Source organism: Hippoglossus hippoglossus, chromosome 16 (assembly GCF_009819705.1).
Source record: "Hippoglossus hippoglossus isolate fHipHip1 chromosome 16, fHipHip1.pri, whole genome shotgun sequence".
Taxonomy (NCBI): Eukaryota; Metazoa; Chordata; class Actinopteri; order Pleuronectiformes; family Pleuronectidae; genus Hippoglossus; species Hippoglossus hippoglossus.
The window spans coordinates 19,570,634-19,585,112 of NC_047166.1; the positions used below are offsets into that span (position 1 = coordinate 19,570,634).

Here is a 14,479-nt window from a genome sequence, read left to right on the forward strand (position 1 = left end):
AGGACGAGCTCCAAAACAATCCGATAGATCTCCTTGCATATCAACAGGGAGTTACCCAGCTACGGGGGCAGATGTTGCCTGATGCTTCACCGAGCTTTGACCTCAGCCCTTCATCTGCTGTTCTGTGTTTTGAATTAAGTAGAAATACACCAGGTGCTGAGGTTAAAGGACCACAAGTCAAATACTTTAACGTTTATTATTTATGCTTTATTTGGTGGTAAATATGCATTTATAGAATAATCTACCAGGAATGTGTCTTTGCATCATTGGTCAATGCAGTGCCTAGCGAGATAACATCATGTTGATCCAACAGTTGAGACTGTGTTGCTGCTCTTGTAGACTGGCTCCTTCTAAGTGAATGGCAGGGCTGTGGGGGGGGGGGGGGGGGGGGGGGGGGTGTGTGTGTTCACACAGGGCTGTATTTGGTCAAAATGGGTAACGTGAACTAAAACAGAAATACATTTTCTTGTATGATGCATCAGCATATTTTGTACACTATCACATATTGTTCTGTGTGGCAGGATATTGGCTAAACAATTTTATCTTCCTGAAGAATTTTCAAGATAAACACCATAAATGAAGTGTCTTCATTGTTTATATTTCCTCACATAAAATGTTGCGATGATTCAAAAAATTTTGTTTGTCTTCACCCCTTTAGAGATACAGCAAAGTAATGCGATCAAAATGGTAATATGTTGCCTGCTCTGTTTCAATTCAACCTTCCATAAACTCACAGTAACTGACAAGTTGAATTACAATAATGAGAAGCAGTGCTGAGCAAACTAATGAATGATGAGGCAAAATGATGAATTTTACATCCAAGTGGTAGCGTGATAAGATTTTTTCAATTTCATAAAGAAAACCTGTGTCACTGAACAATGAGCCATTGAGCTGAGACCAGACTAAAACTGTCCCTAAAGAGAAACTGATGAGACACACATGACATCCTCTATTCCAAGCACTGCACTTATTGAGTTACGGGTTCGAACGGTGAAAAGCAGGATGTGATTAGAAAAGTACAACATTAAATTACACAAAAGCCAAACTGTCTGGAGTACAAGTGTTTTTTCTGTCCATGTAAAGTTCAATCTAAAGAATATTACTGTTTAAACAATACGCGATCTATACAATGTATGTACTTCGGTTACCCAAGAAGAGTTAGTTCACAACCTGCCTAATAAAATCTCATTAGCATGTGATTCTTCTTGGACTTGCTGCTAAGGAAAGGAATATAGAATGTCTCTTCAAGAAATTTATAGCACGTCATGCCTGAGTTCATAAAGAGGCCAAGCTGCTGGTTTTCAGAAAACATAGAAAAGGGAAAATCCCAGGGAACCTATATTGTTAAGTTGTGTTATATAAAAGTGAGATGAAAGGGAAACAATAACAGATGGTATGAATTTGCTCAATATATTTGAAACAAACGTTCAGTTTACAGACCAGACATTTACAAGATGAAGCAAGATAGCAAATTAAAGACACATTGACTTTATATGCAAACACATTGCCTATGAAATTGTCAGGTTGCTCATTGGCTCTTGGCCTGCACATTACCCATGACAAGGAATCCTTGATTCATTTCTATGAAGTTTTCAGTGGATGATGGTGCCATTAGGATGATGTGGTTTTGGTGATCCCTGACATATTTGGGCCAAACGCTTTGAATTTCACACAGTAGCTGCTGTACATATATTTCCTAGAAAACAAACATTTGTATTTTTTCACTTAAGTGTTAAGTATGGTGTTCCACAAGGAACAGTTCTTGGTCTTTTTTTCTTCTCTCTCTCTCTCTCTCTCTCTCTCTCTCTCTGCTTTTAATTTTTTATGGTGATGATACTATTTTATATGACATCAGTTCACAGTTGATACATAAAATACAATTTTGTTAGTGACAAAATGGTGACAAAACAAAAAGTAAGATATTTTTAAGGACACTTAAGAGTGTAAGGCCTATGGTGATAAACAGACCTCTCACTCCACCTTAAATCCTCCTCAATACTGTATGTGTATGGCAGTTCACTGTGCACTTTATCACAGGTGAGCAATTCCTCACTCACCATTGTATCTGGGATGAGAAGGAAGGATAGTCGTACCTAACTAAATTAATTTAATTGGGTGTTATTAATCTATATATCTGCAAAAAACTGACACTGACAGCTTCCTGGTGTCCTGTAAACATGTTTTGTTTTATATGAAACTCTATAAACTGTTTAAATATTCTGTGAAATGTCACCGAACATTTTAAAATAGCTATGCCATACAATAAAATTGAGCTGGTTTCAGGTGCTGTACTCCTTACAAAGAGCTACAGAAAAATATCTGCCTAATAGATACTACATGGCTTATTAATCAGGGTGTGAGAAACAAATGGCAGTTCTGCTGCCTGTGGCGGCTCAAAAAGAAGGTTGGCGGCTCGAAGCCCAGCCCATGCCAAAGTGTCCATTGGCAAGATGCTGAACCCTGAATGGCCCCTCATAGATGTTGAATGCACTAATTGGTGTCGCTTGGATAAAAGCATCAGCAAATGACATGTAATGTAAAAACATGTGAATGCTCCAAAGAGCATGAACCTATTTGATTTTATGACCCCACATCCTTTCCTTCAACAGCACCCTTAGGATTAACTTTACATTTTATTCTTAGTTGGCTCAGGAGGCAGCACAAACAGACACTGAACCCCAAATTGCCCCCGACAGCTATTCTGTCTGTGTGTGAATGATGAGTGAAAAAGTGTGACATATAGAAACGCTGTATATATGTGTGTGCGAATGGGTGACTAAGTGTAAAGCGCTTTGAGGGGTTGCTGAGACTAGAGAAGCGCTACATGCAGTCTATTTAACATTGCAGCACGTTTGTGGGCTGGACAAATTTAGTCTGAAGGGAACATTTACTGTGGTCATTCTTTTTTGATAATGCCATGAAAATTAATTTTAGTATATTTAATTAATTTTGGCTAGTGACAGCCAATATTGACTCTCATAAGGTTATAGAGATAAAATGTGCACACACCACATATGATACCCTGTCACTGATGAGTTTTCTCATCTCATAGTCACAGTTGTCTCCTGGTTTTCCTCTGTAATGTTGAGGTCAGGTGTTTGTTAAAGCCCTGGTCAACTAATCTCTGTGGCTGTTTCCAGATGCATATGTCCATACTGAATAAGAGAGGCACAAGGGGGGGGGGGGAGCCAGTGTGTCATCTATCCAAGTCAACCTAGCAGCTGAACTAATAGATGTGCTGCCAAATAGACAGGAAGGCTGGATCATTCAGAAGTGTCTTTATATATGCAGCTGGAGCTGGGTTGGAGAAAAAATGTTTGGAGCCTGTGCAGAGGAGTAAATGTTTCCTTTTGTTGGGCAGGTTTATCAAAGGGAGGCCTTGATACAAATCTTAGACCCTATAAAAAAATCACATCTGCAAACAATTTTTCAAATGTTGCTCCATGTCTTCAGTTTTCATTTGTGTTTCCAAAATGGAATCTGTTACAGGTAAACACACAGCCAGCTGCTTGGAGATCAAAAGGTATTTGATTGGGGAAAATGGAGGGTGTAATGAAGCTTGATTTGTACAACAAAGGTTTGTACACACAGATGTGAGAGGTCAGGGGTTTAAGGGTCATTTAATCAGATCATTGTGTGTTGATAGACAGGGAGATTCATTGGTGAGGATGAACCTTTTCAACAATGTGAAAATGGAGTATGATCCAAGCACACAGTATAGATGGGAATGGTTAGCTCTAATGTGTTGACTGATCAGATGAACGGTTTGTTCTGCTACACAACACACACACCTCAAACACCTGTATACATGTCAAAATGTTGCGGAGATGCCCATGAATTAAAGATGAGAAGCTTTAAGCTCCAACAGTTATTGTTTTGCCATTTAGTGGGAAACATGATAGAAGTTCACACATCCATAAACATATATTCAACTACACTTACAATCGCAAATTGACTGTTCACTACCTCCGACAGCTTTATGAAACAGTTGTCAAGCACATGCAGGTTACATAGATGATGCTGTAGGCAATTTTTTTACATGTAGTAGACAACTAGCATTACTAACAAATATGCTGTAAAATGTGTGTGTGTAAAATGAAGCCACCCACCTACACCCTCAGGCTTGTTCTGACATCATAGAAATTCAACAATATTGCACCTAAACCCTCTTGTCTGACCATTTTTTATTAATATTTTGGTTCATGATAATGGACCACACAGAACCTTACTTTTTTCCATAAGTGTCAGTTTGTCTTGTGAATCGTGGCAGCGGCACACTGATTACTGACATGGAAAAAAGCGCACAAAAAAGTACCTTACAATCAACAACAAGCAAAAATGAGGGAAGCCATCAGGCTGAGGAAGGAGGCCTTAAGGGCTGTTTGGCCCAGGGGTCTATACTGAAGGGCTGCGGCTTCAGCAGTTGTGGAAGCAAAAACTCAGGTGTGCAAGGAGTTCACAGGCTATTGAGAAAAAATCGTTTGGTTGGCCTCAAGGAAGGTCTGGGAAACGATTAGTTGACCCTGGTATGGAAAGGCAAAAAGATGTTCAATACATCTGTGGATGAGACAGATTCTCAAGACTTGGGGGAGGCCTCACCCGTACCCCTTGTCGAGCTTTCTGAGGTTGGGGACAGTACCTGTGGAGTGGCAGAATGGGGTAATGGTTCCTGTTTTAGAAAAGGGGGACCAGACCCAAAAAGCATAGAGATATGGGCCAGTTTCACTTTGGCAAACATGCAGTGCTCTCAGCAAGGTGTAATCTGGATGTGAACCTAAAGTGGCCCATGTGGTGAATGGTGAAAATGGGCCAATCAGCACAAGCAGAATTCTGGACACTTTTGGTTGACATGCGGTACTGCTATGGCTTCCTATGGGCCAATCTCGCCAGATGTGGCAAATAGGAGGCAGGCCCCAAGTGCCATCATTCCACATTGTATGTTGGTGAGATGACAGTGTTGCAGTGCGACAGTGTGGGCCAAATCTGCGTTCATAAAAACAAAATTTGCTATGTGGGCAGGGTGGGGTCTAATAATTGTATCATTATCTAAGTATCATATTCAGCCATGCAGGGAAGGTTATTCCAGGTTGCTGGAAAGGAGGCTCCCACTGATTGCCAAACCTTGATTCAGGAGGTGCGATGTGTATTTCATCCTGGCAGCTCTTCACAGCCATGTCTGCCATCATTTCTGTAAGTAGATGTAGTGTTTTTTCCACATTTTGTTCTTCACACACTGCTCCCCATTGTACCTGCTTATGTCTGTTATAAAGTAGTTCTCAGAAAATCAAAAAAAAAAATCCATAATAAAGAACTCTGACTTTTTCAGCATCTACCATCAAAACAATTGTGGTCCCTGAAACCAACCAAAGCTGGTTTATTTCAGATTTGAACAAAACTTTCTTGACATTAGTACAGATAAGGTCAATGCTTGTGTCCAATGTCCTTCCTAAACTATTTAACTCAAATTTTCTCAATAAACTCAATGAACATGTTTTTGATCTTTTCTTCATCTATGTTGAACTAATTTAAACAGATTTTTCTGTCAATATTAAACACATTTCCTCTCGATTGAACTGTTATATGATTTTGAAAATGAATTGCAACGCCACCGCCATAGCTGTTTCAAGCTTTTCTGTAAACGCAGTAACCTGATGTATGTGTACATTTTCACTATTAAACACAAAAGTCTTGATAAATCATGAGTAATTGTATGAAAGGTAACTACCATGAATATTGAACCTGTTTTGCAAATGCCACATCTCTCATTGGTTCAATAAGAAGACAAAACATTAGTGCAGTGCTTAGTGCTTCCTGCATCCTTCTTTGCTGGTATGCTCCTCACGTGGTTGATGCCATTAACCACTGCTGTAGTTTAGCCTTTGCTCTGGTCATTGTGAGCTGCTTGTCAATAAACCACAGGAGTGAATCCACAATCTTATAAAAATAAAACAATAGGTCAGGCAAAGATTTTGATCCTATGTTGAAGGCTAACCCTATTTGTACAAGACTAGTTATAAATCTGACCGCTATGTTCATCTGGGAGGAATGTTATCCAGATGACTTAACACTTTGGACTAACCACCATATATGTTATATTTTTTAATTAATACTTTTAAAAATTGCATGTTATTAACGGAGGAAGTCAACATGTGTACTAGTCATAGCAGAATTCCAATGAACAGTATAATTTGGCAATTTATGTTAATAAGTTAACAGATCATTAGCTAATGGATAGTAAATAAATAGTTTTCCAGTGCTCTCCCTTTCTCTGTGGATGAGGATAAACAAAAACCACATGACGGCTTTCTAGTTACAACTCTTCACTTAGTGAAATTTAATCAAACATTCTATCACGATAGCCATTAGCCAAGTCTGTAGCAAGTCTGCAGACTTAAATTCTGCTTAAGTTAAACATGCAGGACAAAAGGCTGTGCACCATTGTGTGTGCATACAAGTTCTCCTGCTGCTTGTATCTGCATTGAGCCCGAAGGAGAATAGTTCACAAACTGTTGTCTCAGTACAAGTCAGGTTGAACAACCAGGTTGTCATCTAGGTTTGTTTACACAGGCTGTCCAACCGCCACTTCAGTCATTTAAAGGCACCTTCAGACGAGTTTTGAGGGTTATTGGCAAAATCATTCATGTCCTCTGTGTCTGACTATGTTTAAGTTCAGACATCACAAGTCAGGATGATAAATGCACTGAAGAAAGCATCTCTCTGAAGGTTTAGTTGGGAGGATTCTTATCACATCTAGTGGTGAAGTTGCATGTTGTAACTGAGTACCTAACCATCCCCTTCAAATGTTGTAGCAACACCAATGGTGGCTTTCAGTTATGATAAAAAGTCAAAAGGCCTTTTCTAGAGCCTTGTGATCAGTTTGTCCATTCAGGGCTACTGTAGAAACATGTGTGCAAACATGGCAGCCTCCGTAGAGGAAACCTGCTCCCAAAGTAAATATGAAAGGCTCACGTTAAGGTAATGAAAACACAACAATTCGTACATTCAAGTCTTTAAACACCAATGAAAACATCATTATGCTATGATTATTTTCTTCTTAATTTTTGCCAATAGATCCCTTTAACCTAAATCTTACACACTGGGACCTTTAAGATCTTATACAGTGTCTGAATCTTCACTTTATATTTTGTTTTTATTGTTGCACCTGTAAATTACCATTACTGCAACAACAAAAATCAACATGAACAAAGACCATTCAGATCACTTTTCATGAGGCTCTTATAAATTTAAGCATTGAAGAATATGGATGACAGGAGGCTGATGAGGTCACAGCTCACACTGCTGCCAACAGGAAGCAGGGAAATAAAAGACTTTCCTTGTTGCAGGTGCTGGTAAATATCAAAATATCGTTGATTAGGTCAAACTAAGAGAAAAAAAGTCATCAGGACAGTTAATGTGTGATTTGTTAGTGATTTGCTAAACTCCGGTGCACATTCTATCTTGCTCTGTAAGAACAAAAACATTTGGCTGAGTGGCAGGGTGTCTTTGGATCTGATAACAATCTGAGCTGGCTGGAATTCCCAGGAATTCCAGTTGAGGAGACACAGAGGAGCCATGTCTCACTGGGCAAGTTTCTCTGTCTCCCTGTCAGCGGCTGGCTACGCTGACAGATCCCATCAACACTCTGCTGTCCACTTACTCGCCAACACACACACACAGACACACACACACACTCAATCATTCACCATCCTCTGACTGCCATTGGATCTTATCTCAACAAGGGTAGAGATTAGGAAAATCTGAGTGTGGCATGAAGAATAGTATGCGTAAACAAACATACATCACATGTTGTATCTAGAACGTGCGAGGCTGTAATGTGGGCAGCTTGTTTGCATTGTTTTTCTGAATCCGACACTCCTGTGGTTTCTCACTCACTTGGTTTGGCCCTCTCCATGTGCTGCGTCTCTTCTTCCTTATCTGTGGATTCCTATCGGGTCAGTCAGAGATGTCAGCGTGCAGTGATCTAAGACTTTTCTCTGCTACTCTGCTTGCTGACGTTCAGTGAGGCTGGAGGAATGAAGCCTCGCCATCTCACTGTCTTCAATGATTACAATACAGTGTGCCTGTCTGGGTGCATGCTTGGTATGCAGGGCAACAGGGTAAACACATCATTGCATAACATTGCATGCATAATGCTGTGCCATCCATGTCATTCACAAGTGTGACCCCTGCTAGTGCTTATTCATTACTTGTTGTTTAACAGTTTTTATTTTATTTACACTCTAAAAGCAGGCAATTGTGTTCACCTCTGTGTGTGTGTGTTTGTGTACAAAATAACTCAACAATGCATAGACACATTCTCACCAAACCTGGTGGGAATATTAGTTGTGGGTTTATCTTTGGATTATTAACTTGTGGAGCTGATCGGTGAAAGTTCAAGGTCAAAGGTCAACACACATATGATCTGAAAAATACATTTTCCGAGGTACCTCTACAACTAATAGGGAGTCTAAAGCTTTTTGATCAGCATGTGTTCCCTATCCTATGATGTCATGTGATAAGTGAGGTCATGAAAACTCACAAAGAAGTTAGAAAATGACATCATGCATAGTTCGAAATGCATTTTTCCAGGTATCTCTGCATTCTATAGGAAATTATACAACTAACTAACGATTAGAGACACAATCTGCAGCTTATTTAGATTAACCACTCATCCTTCATCATCTGGTTTAAATGACATGATGAAATCATTATGAAATGGAGTAATTAGAAAGTAATAAGTAAGCATTCCCTGATTTCATGCAGGGTATGGATTGCACCTCTCTTGCTTTTCATGTCACTTTATTTCACTTGTGTTTTTTGTGTTCTGCTGAACACCACCAGACATTTCATGGTGGTTACAAGTAGATGGCACCGTTCAGAGTTTTAGCAGAGTAGAACATCACATTTTTTTATTCAGGCGGCCATGACACTCATTTAGTCAAAGTAATTAAATTGTTGTGTCAGCAGCACAACCAGACTTAGTAATGCACTATAATTCTGCTCTGAGTTAATTTCTCTCCACTCCTCCATGGTATTTGCCACAATCATTCACCACCATGCTTCTGCGTGTGCATACACCCCATGAGCACCAACACACACACATGCATCGTGGTTAAGCCTTTGCACAGTATATCTCCAGCCTCGTCTGCTTTCTGTCCACATATGCAATCAGCGTGGTCCTCTGAGAGACTACAGTCACTTTGGCTTCCTAACAGGGAGAACACACACGTCTGTAAACACACACAAACAAAGCTTATCTCACTGGGAAAACATGCGCAATACTACTGAGCTACCTCCAAAAAGCAACCCGTTTGATGAGCGTGCCAAAAGAGGGGAACATTAAACACATAAAATGAAGTTTGATTCTGTTCCAGGTAAAGACAAACAGACGACCAGGACTAAAGGGGCCATATTGAAAGTCTCAGACAGTCATTGTCCCTTCTGGCTCTGGTGGTTCCACCACAGACTGACAGTAATTGAGCCTTGATTACAGCAGTGATATTGAGCTGGACACACAGAGACATTTCAGTCTGTCCCGAGGAAGCTAGAAAAATCACTCATTACTCTAAAACTGATATTTTTTTCAATGTCTTATGAGAACACTGGCTTCAGAAAGTATTCACTCTTTGCACATTTTATTATGTTGTAGATCATTTTTTAAAAGGAATCTATAGTACACTCAATAAAACTTAATAAAAAATGTATATTAAAAAAGGGAAATCTCTCATTTACTCAAGTATTCCCCTTTGTTGTGTCTCCAAACTGTGGATGAATTAGGTTATGTTTTCATCTGCATTTGTTTATTTATCTGATTGCAGGATTATCCAGGAACTGCAGAACACATGACCACATCATTTAGTGGAAGGATGCTTTATGGGTCAGGATCACGTTTTGGTTGAGATCCTGAACATGGGCAGATCCATTTTTTTTTCTTTTTTCACTTTCTTTAACAATGCGAGAGGTGTTTTTTCAAAATTGTTGTGAATTTCAAAAAAACTAACAAACTGATCTTTATGGGTGTGTCAAATTTGGTGCGGCTCGATTCAATTTAGGGACTGTTTGGCCTCGGCGGAGGTATGCCCTTTCTTAATGCCATTTCTTTGAATTATCCAAAAATATTTCTACAACTTGATTGTAGATTGAGTTTACCTGTGGCAAACTGAATTGTTTGGATAAAGTTGAAAAAAAGGCACATACGTGTATATATGGCCCCAAAATTCACAGTGCATTTCAGGATATACCCCAGCCATAGATTCCAAGGAACTCTATGATCAAATGAAATATCAAAAATATTGATATTTTATCAATTCTATTGAAAAGTTTTTTCAATTATACTGTTTGCTTCAGTGTCACAGCTCTTATCAGGCCTTTCTACAGTAGCAGCAGAAGCTGTTTTCAGTGGGAAAAATCCATGGTACACCTGGTCAGTATCAAACTGCCGACAGACGCTGTTAATGGTGAGCCAGATGTTTTAAAATAAAGTTAATGGAAGTAAAACAAAGCTAAAGGGAAAGTGAATATTTGACTTTTGTCGGATCTGCACATACATGGGAAACACTTTACGATGTGCCACAAGAAACTTGTGTGGGGAATGACTGAGGATCTGTCAATATGTTGTTTGGAAGTATTTCAATAATGACTCAGACCTGGAGTATGAAGCAGATAATTACAGGTGGGACACATGAGCTCATTTCTCAATAACTCTGCAACACTTACTCTTTTTGTCCACTGTAATGTAAAGTGATAAATCATTCAGACTAGTTACAAAGAAGTCTCTCATTACGTCAACACACTGTTTTCTCGCGCTGACGGAGGTGATGTATCCCACAGAGTGGTTTCTGAGTAGTAGCTCATTACCTCATGGTGGCGCTATACTCAGGGATCACCAAACTCAGCATTATTCAACCTGCATGGATCATGAATCGTGAATTCCTGTGCAAAATGTCATCCCAGTGTGATAGTGGGAAAACTTTTTTGCATCAGATTTGTAGAATGACTGGAGGCATGTTATTATGCCCTTAAACAAAACCAGCCAAATCTCTGCAGTGACAGATCTTATAAACTTCCTAAAGGAGCGGCATCTATTCATGCAGGTGTTGTCACTCTGTCATCGCATTAACATTCCTGTGTAAGCCTTATGTCAAGAAGCGGAAGAAGCATAAATTCTCCAACAAAGAAGAAGAAGCTTGATACACTCACGAGGGAACAAACAAGGAAACATTCTGGAAGTGAAAACAGGAGATTAAGAAAAGTAGCATTCCTCCCAGAATGAGATTAATATCGTATTAGTGGAGGTAAAAACATGGACAAATCAGGTACAAATTACACTGACAATACAAATACAAAAATACAAAGTCCATTTAGAGTATAAAATGCACAGCATTACATCAAATTGAGCTGATCTCACAACTCTAAACTGCCCCAAGGTGTGAAATACCTGTATTTACATATTTAAAGCTTCTCTTTATCTATTACTATTAATAGACGTACACATCACCCTCTTATCTCTCTGCAGGAACATTCCAGATGTTCCTGTCAGCACCAACTGGAACAAAGAACAAGTCCACTGTTTCAGAGGTGATACATACTGGCTCTGTATGTGTGCTCTTAGTCTGAGGACACACATCTTGATCCTGAGGTCATCTTACTGAAGGGGCTGGATGCTCGCTGATTGGATATCCCCATTCGAAAAGTAATCAACCAAGACTGTAGCTTAAGAATCACAAAATGAGTCTATTGTGTAAAGTGTTCATCTTTTCCTCTTTCAATTTGATACTCAGACAAAGGAGGTGGAGACATGACGTATAACATCTGCCACATGACTGACTGACCTGGAAGAGGATCCTTCTGCTGCTTTTCAAATCCAAATCATGGGTTTAAAGGTAAAGGTTGGACAGAGAGTAAAATACCCCTGAAACTAATGTGAGATTTTAGACTCGATGAACAAAACTCAACATGCCTGGGTAATGCCCTTAAACTCTGCTTGTTTCAGATCAGGTTATATGACCTCTGACACCACCACCTGTCCGTGAGGACGCAGACACCAAGTAACAGTGAGTCCAGATGAAAGGTAGATCACAAAAAACCAAAACAAATACAGTAGCAGACTTACTGTAAATTCTGTGTGATTTAGGAAAGAGAAAAGTTTGTTCCTACAGAAAGTCAATATGACGCACTCCATAAATTTGCTTAAATGTTCAATAAAATATGATTTTTTAAGACTATTCAAATAACAAAAATGTATTTATATCTATATTAAAAAACCAAACAGTCTTGGACAATGTTAAAACCATCTTGATCTTTGTGAATAAACAATGATGTCTGTTAGAGTATAGCCATACTACAGGCTGGGCTGACCAAGAGTGAAGGGATAACCAAAGACTAATCTTCCGGGGATCAATAAGCTGTGCACAAAGTTTCATAGTAATCCATCAAGTAGGTTCCAAGACATTTCAGCCTGGAGGAAAGTGGTCAAGATGATAGGAGATAAACAATACCTACTTCGATGACACCGACACACAAGCAGTATGGAGGCATGTTATGTTTTTTTTCGGTTTTACGTCTGAAGAAGTGGTCCCCACTTAGTTCAATTGTATTGGATTTGGCTGCAAGACTATTTACCCCTGAGACTCCTCAAGTATTTTGTTGACTCAAACACTTCACCCACCACTCCAAAAAAAAAAAAAAATCAGTTTCATAATTGTTTTCAACATAAATCACACATGTAGTTAATCTTATTTTTAATGGATAGTTTAAATAGGGGGGGATAGGGGGGGGGGATCTTTGAGATTTAGTTACTGTTTCTGTTCTTGTCAGGTTCGATGAAGCAGATGGACCCAGGATGCAGAGTTTAAACAAAAAGTGTCCTTTTAATAGGTGAATGTCGAACAGGAACTAAACAACAAACAAAGGAATCTCGAAATGTCAAAACAGAAAAAAACAAAAGCACACAGGGGAAAACACCAGAAGCTTATGAGGAGATGTAGAGGACGGGAGCTCAGGAGACAAGGGACACAAAAAGCACAGGAGATTACGACAGGACATAAGACAGACATTTAGACAACGAACCGACAAGGACAAGGGGAAGCACAGAAACTTATATACACACAGGGAAGGCAGGGGCAATTGAACACAGGTGAAACACATGAGGACTGGTGCAGACAATCACAGAGACAGGAAGTGAAGAAAACACACTAGGAACAGAGCCTACAAAATAAAACAGGAAACAGAACACAGGGGAAACATGCGACACCGAAACAACACATATACAAACATAAACACAAGGATATAAAAGAAACACAAGGTAATAATTAAACAGAAAACACTCTTAATAAAGAGGCAGACAAATAAACACACTCAGAATACAAAACCATTACAGTTCTCTCCTGTGTTTGTTTATTGGTTTGGTCAGTTAGTATATATCTTGCCCTCATGGCTCATTTTGTTAGGTCTGTTAATTGGGTTGACTTCTTCAGTTTGTATATTGTTAAACATTTTTGGAGAAATAAACCCAGACCTTTTTTTTAAACTTAAAACTTGTGCTTTGTGCCTCGACTGCTTTGTCCACAACACCTTTGTTGCTTCATGTTAACTTGTAACTGACAGTTTTGAGGGGCGCAGTATGTTTATCATTGTAATTAGAATGTTGTTTTGTTGACAATGTTATCATTATTAATGTAACTGTAATAATGATTCATAAAATTAAGTTAGTGACAGCAGAAATAAAAGGTGACACTACCCTATTTTCACAGCGGGATTAAGTACTTGTGGAAAAAAAATGCCGACCTTGCAGTACCCCCCCCTGGCATTTGTGCCCTAGGCAGCTCCCGTATGGCCTATGCCATGGGCTGCCCCAGGCTCAGCGAATACTATAATACACCCTAAACCTGCCACAAGGAACAAATCAGTAAAATCACCTGCTATGTATGGAGTTCCTATTTTATATTTAAACAACTTTTACGCCATCTATCCATCATGTGTATGTGTGCGTACCGAGACAATGAATTTCAATAATGTCCTTACATTTGAGTACTGCATTTGTAGTGAAACATGGAGCTTCTCTTTCCGGCTTCTCTTTCATCTTCTCCCTCCTTATCACATCAAAGAAATGAATGTCTCATCAATACATGTTACTGACTTGACTTCTTCCCCGGAGTCCCGATGCCTTATCGGTCGCAGATCCAGGGCCACGGCTGCGGCCACATCGTGGATTATGATGGTGATTCGTGAATCAGAGATCATGATAATAATGGCGGATCCTGTATCGTGCTGGCATCTGATAGTGGTGGTGGACCACGATCGAGGTGGCAGCTGATGGTGGATCCTAATGGCAGCAGTGGACAATGACTGTGGACTATGGTGGCAGCCGATCGTGATGGTGGATCATGATCGTGGTGGCTGCTGACGGTGGACTATGATTACAACAAGACTGCTTGTTATACAATATGTCTACTCAGATACTCGGCCATTACTGACAATA

The 14,479-nt window shown here is 39.5% G+C and overlaps 1 long non-coding RNA gene across 1 annotated transcript; it reads left to right on the forward strand.

Annotated features, from left to right (window-relative positions):
* The first annotated feature begins 7,827 nt into the window (after positions 1–7,827).
* On the forward strand, positions 7,828–12,158 carry LOC117776967. The gene is made up of 3 exons (XR_004616523.1): positions 7,828–7,952; positions 11,787–11,882; positions 11,993–12,158. It is a non-coding gene; the product is annotated as an uncharacterized LOC117776967 (long non-coding RNA).
* Positions 12,159–14,479: the final 2,321 nt, after the last annotated feature.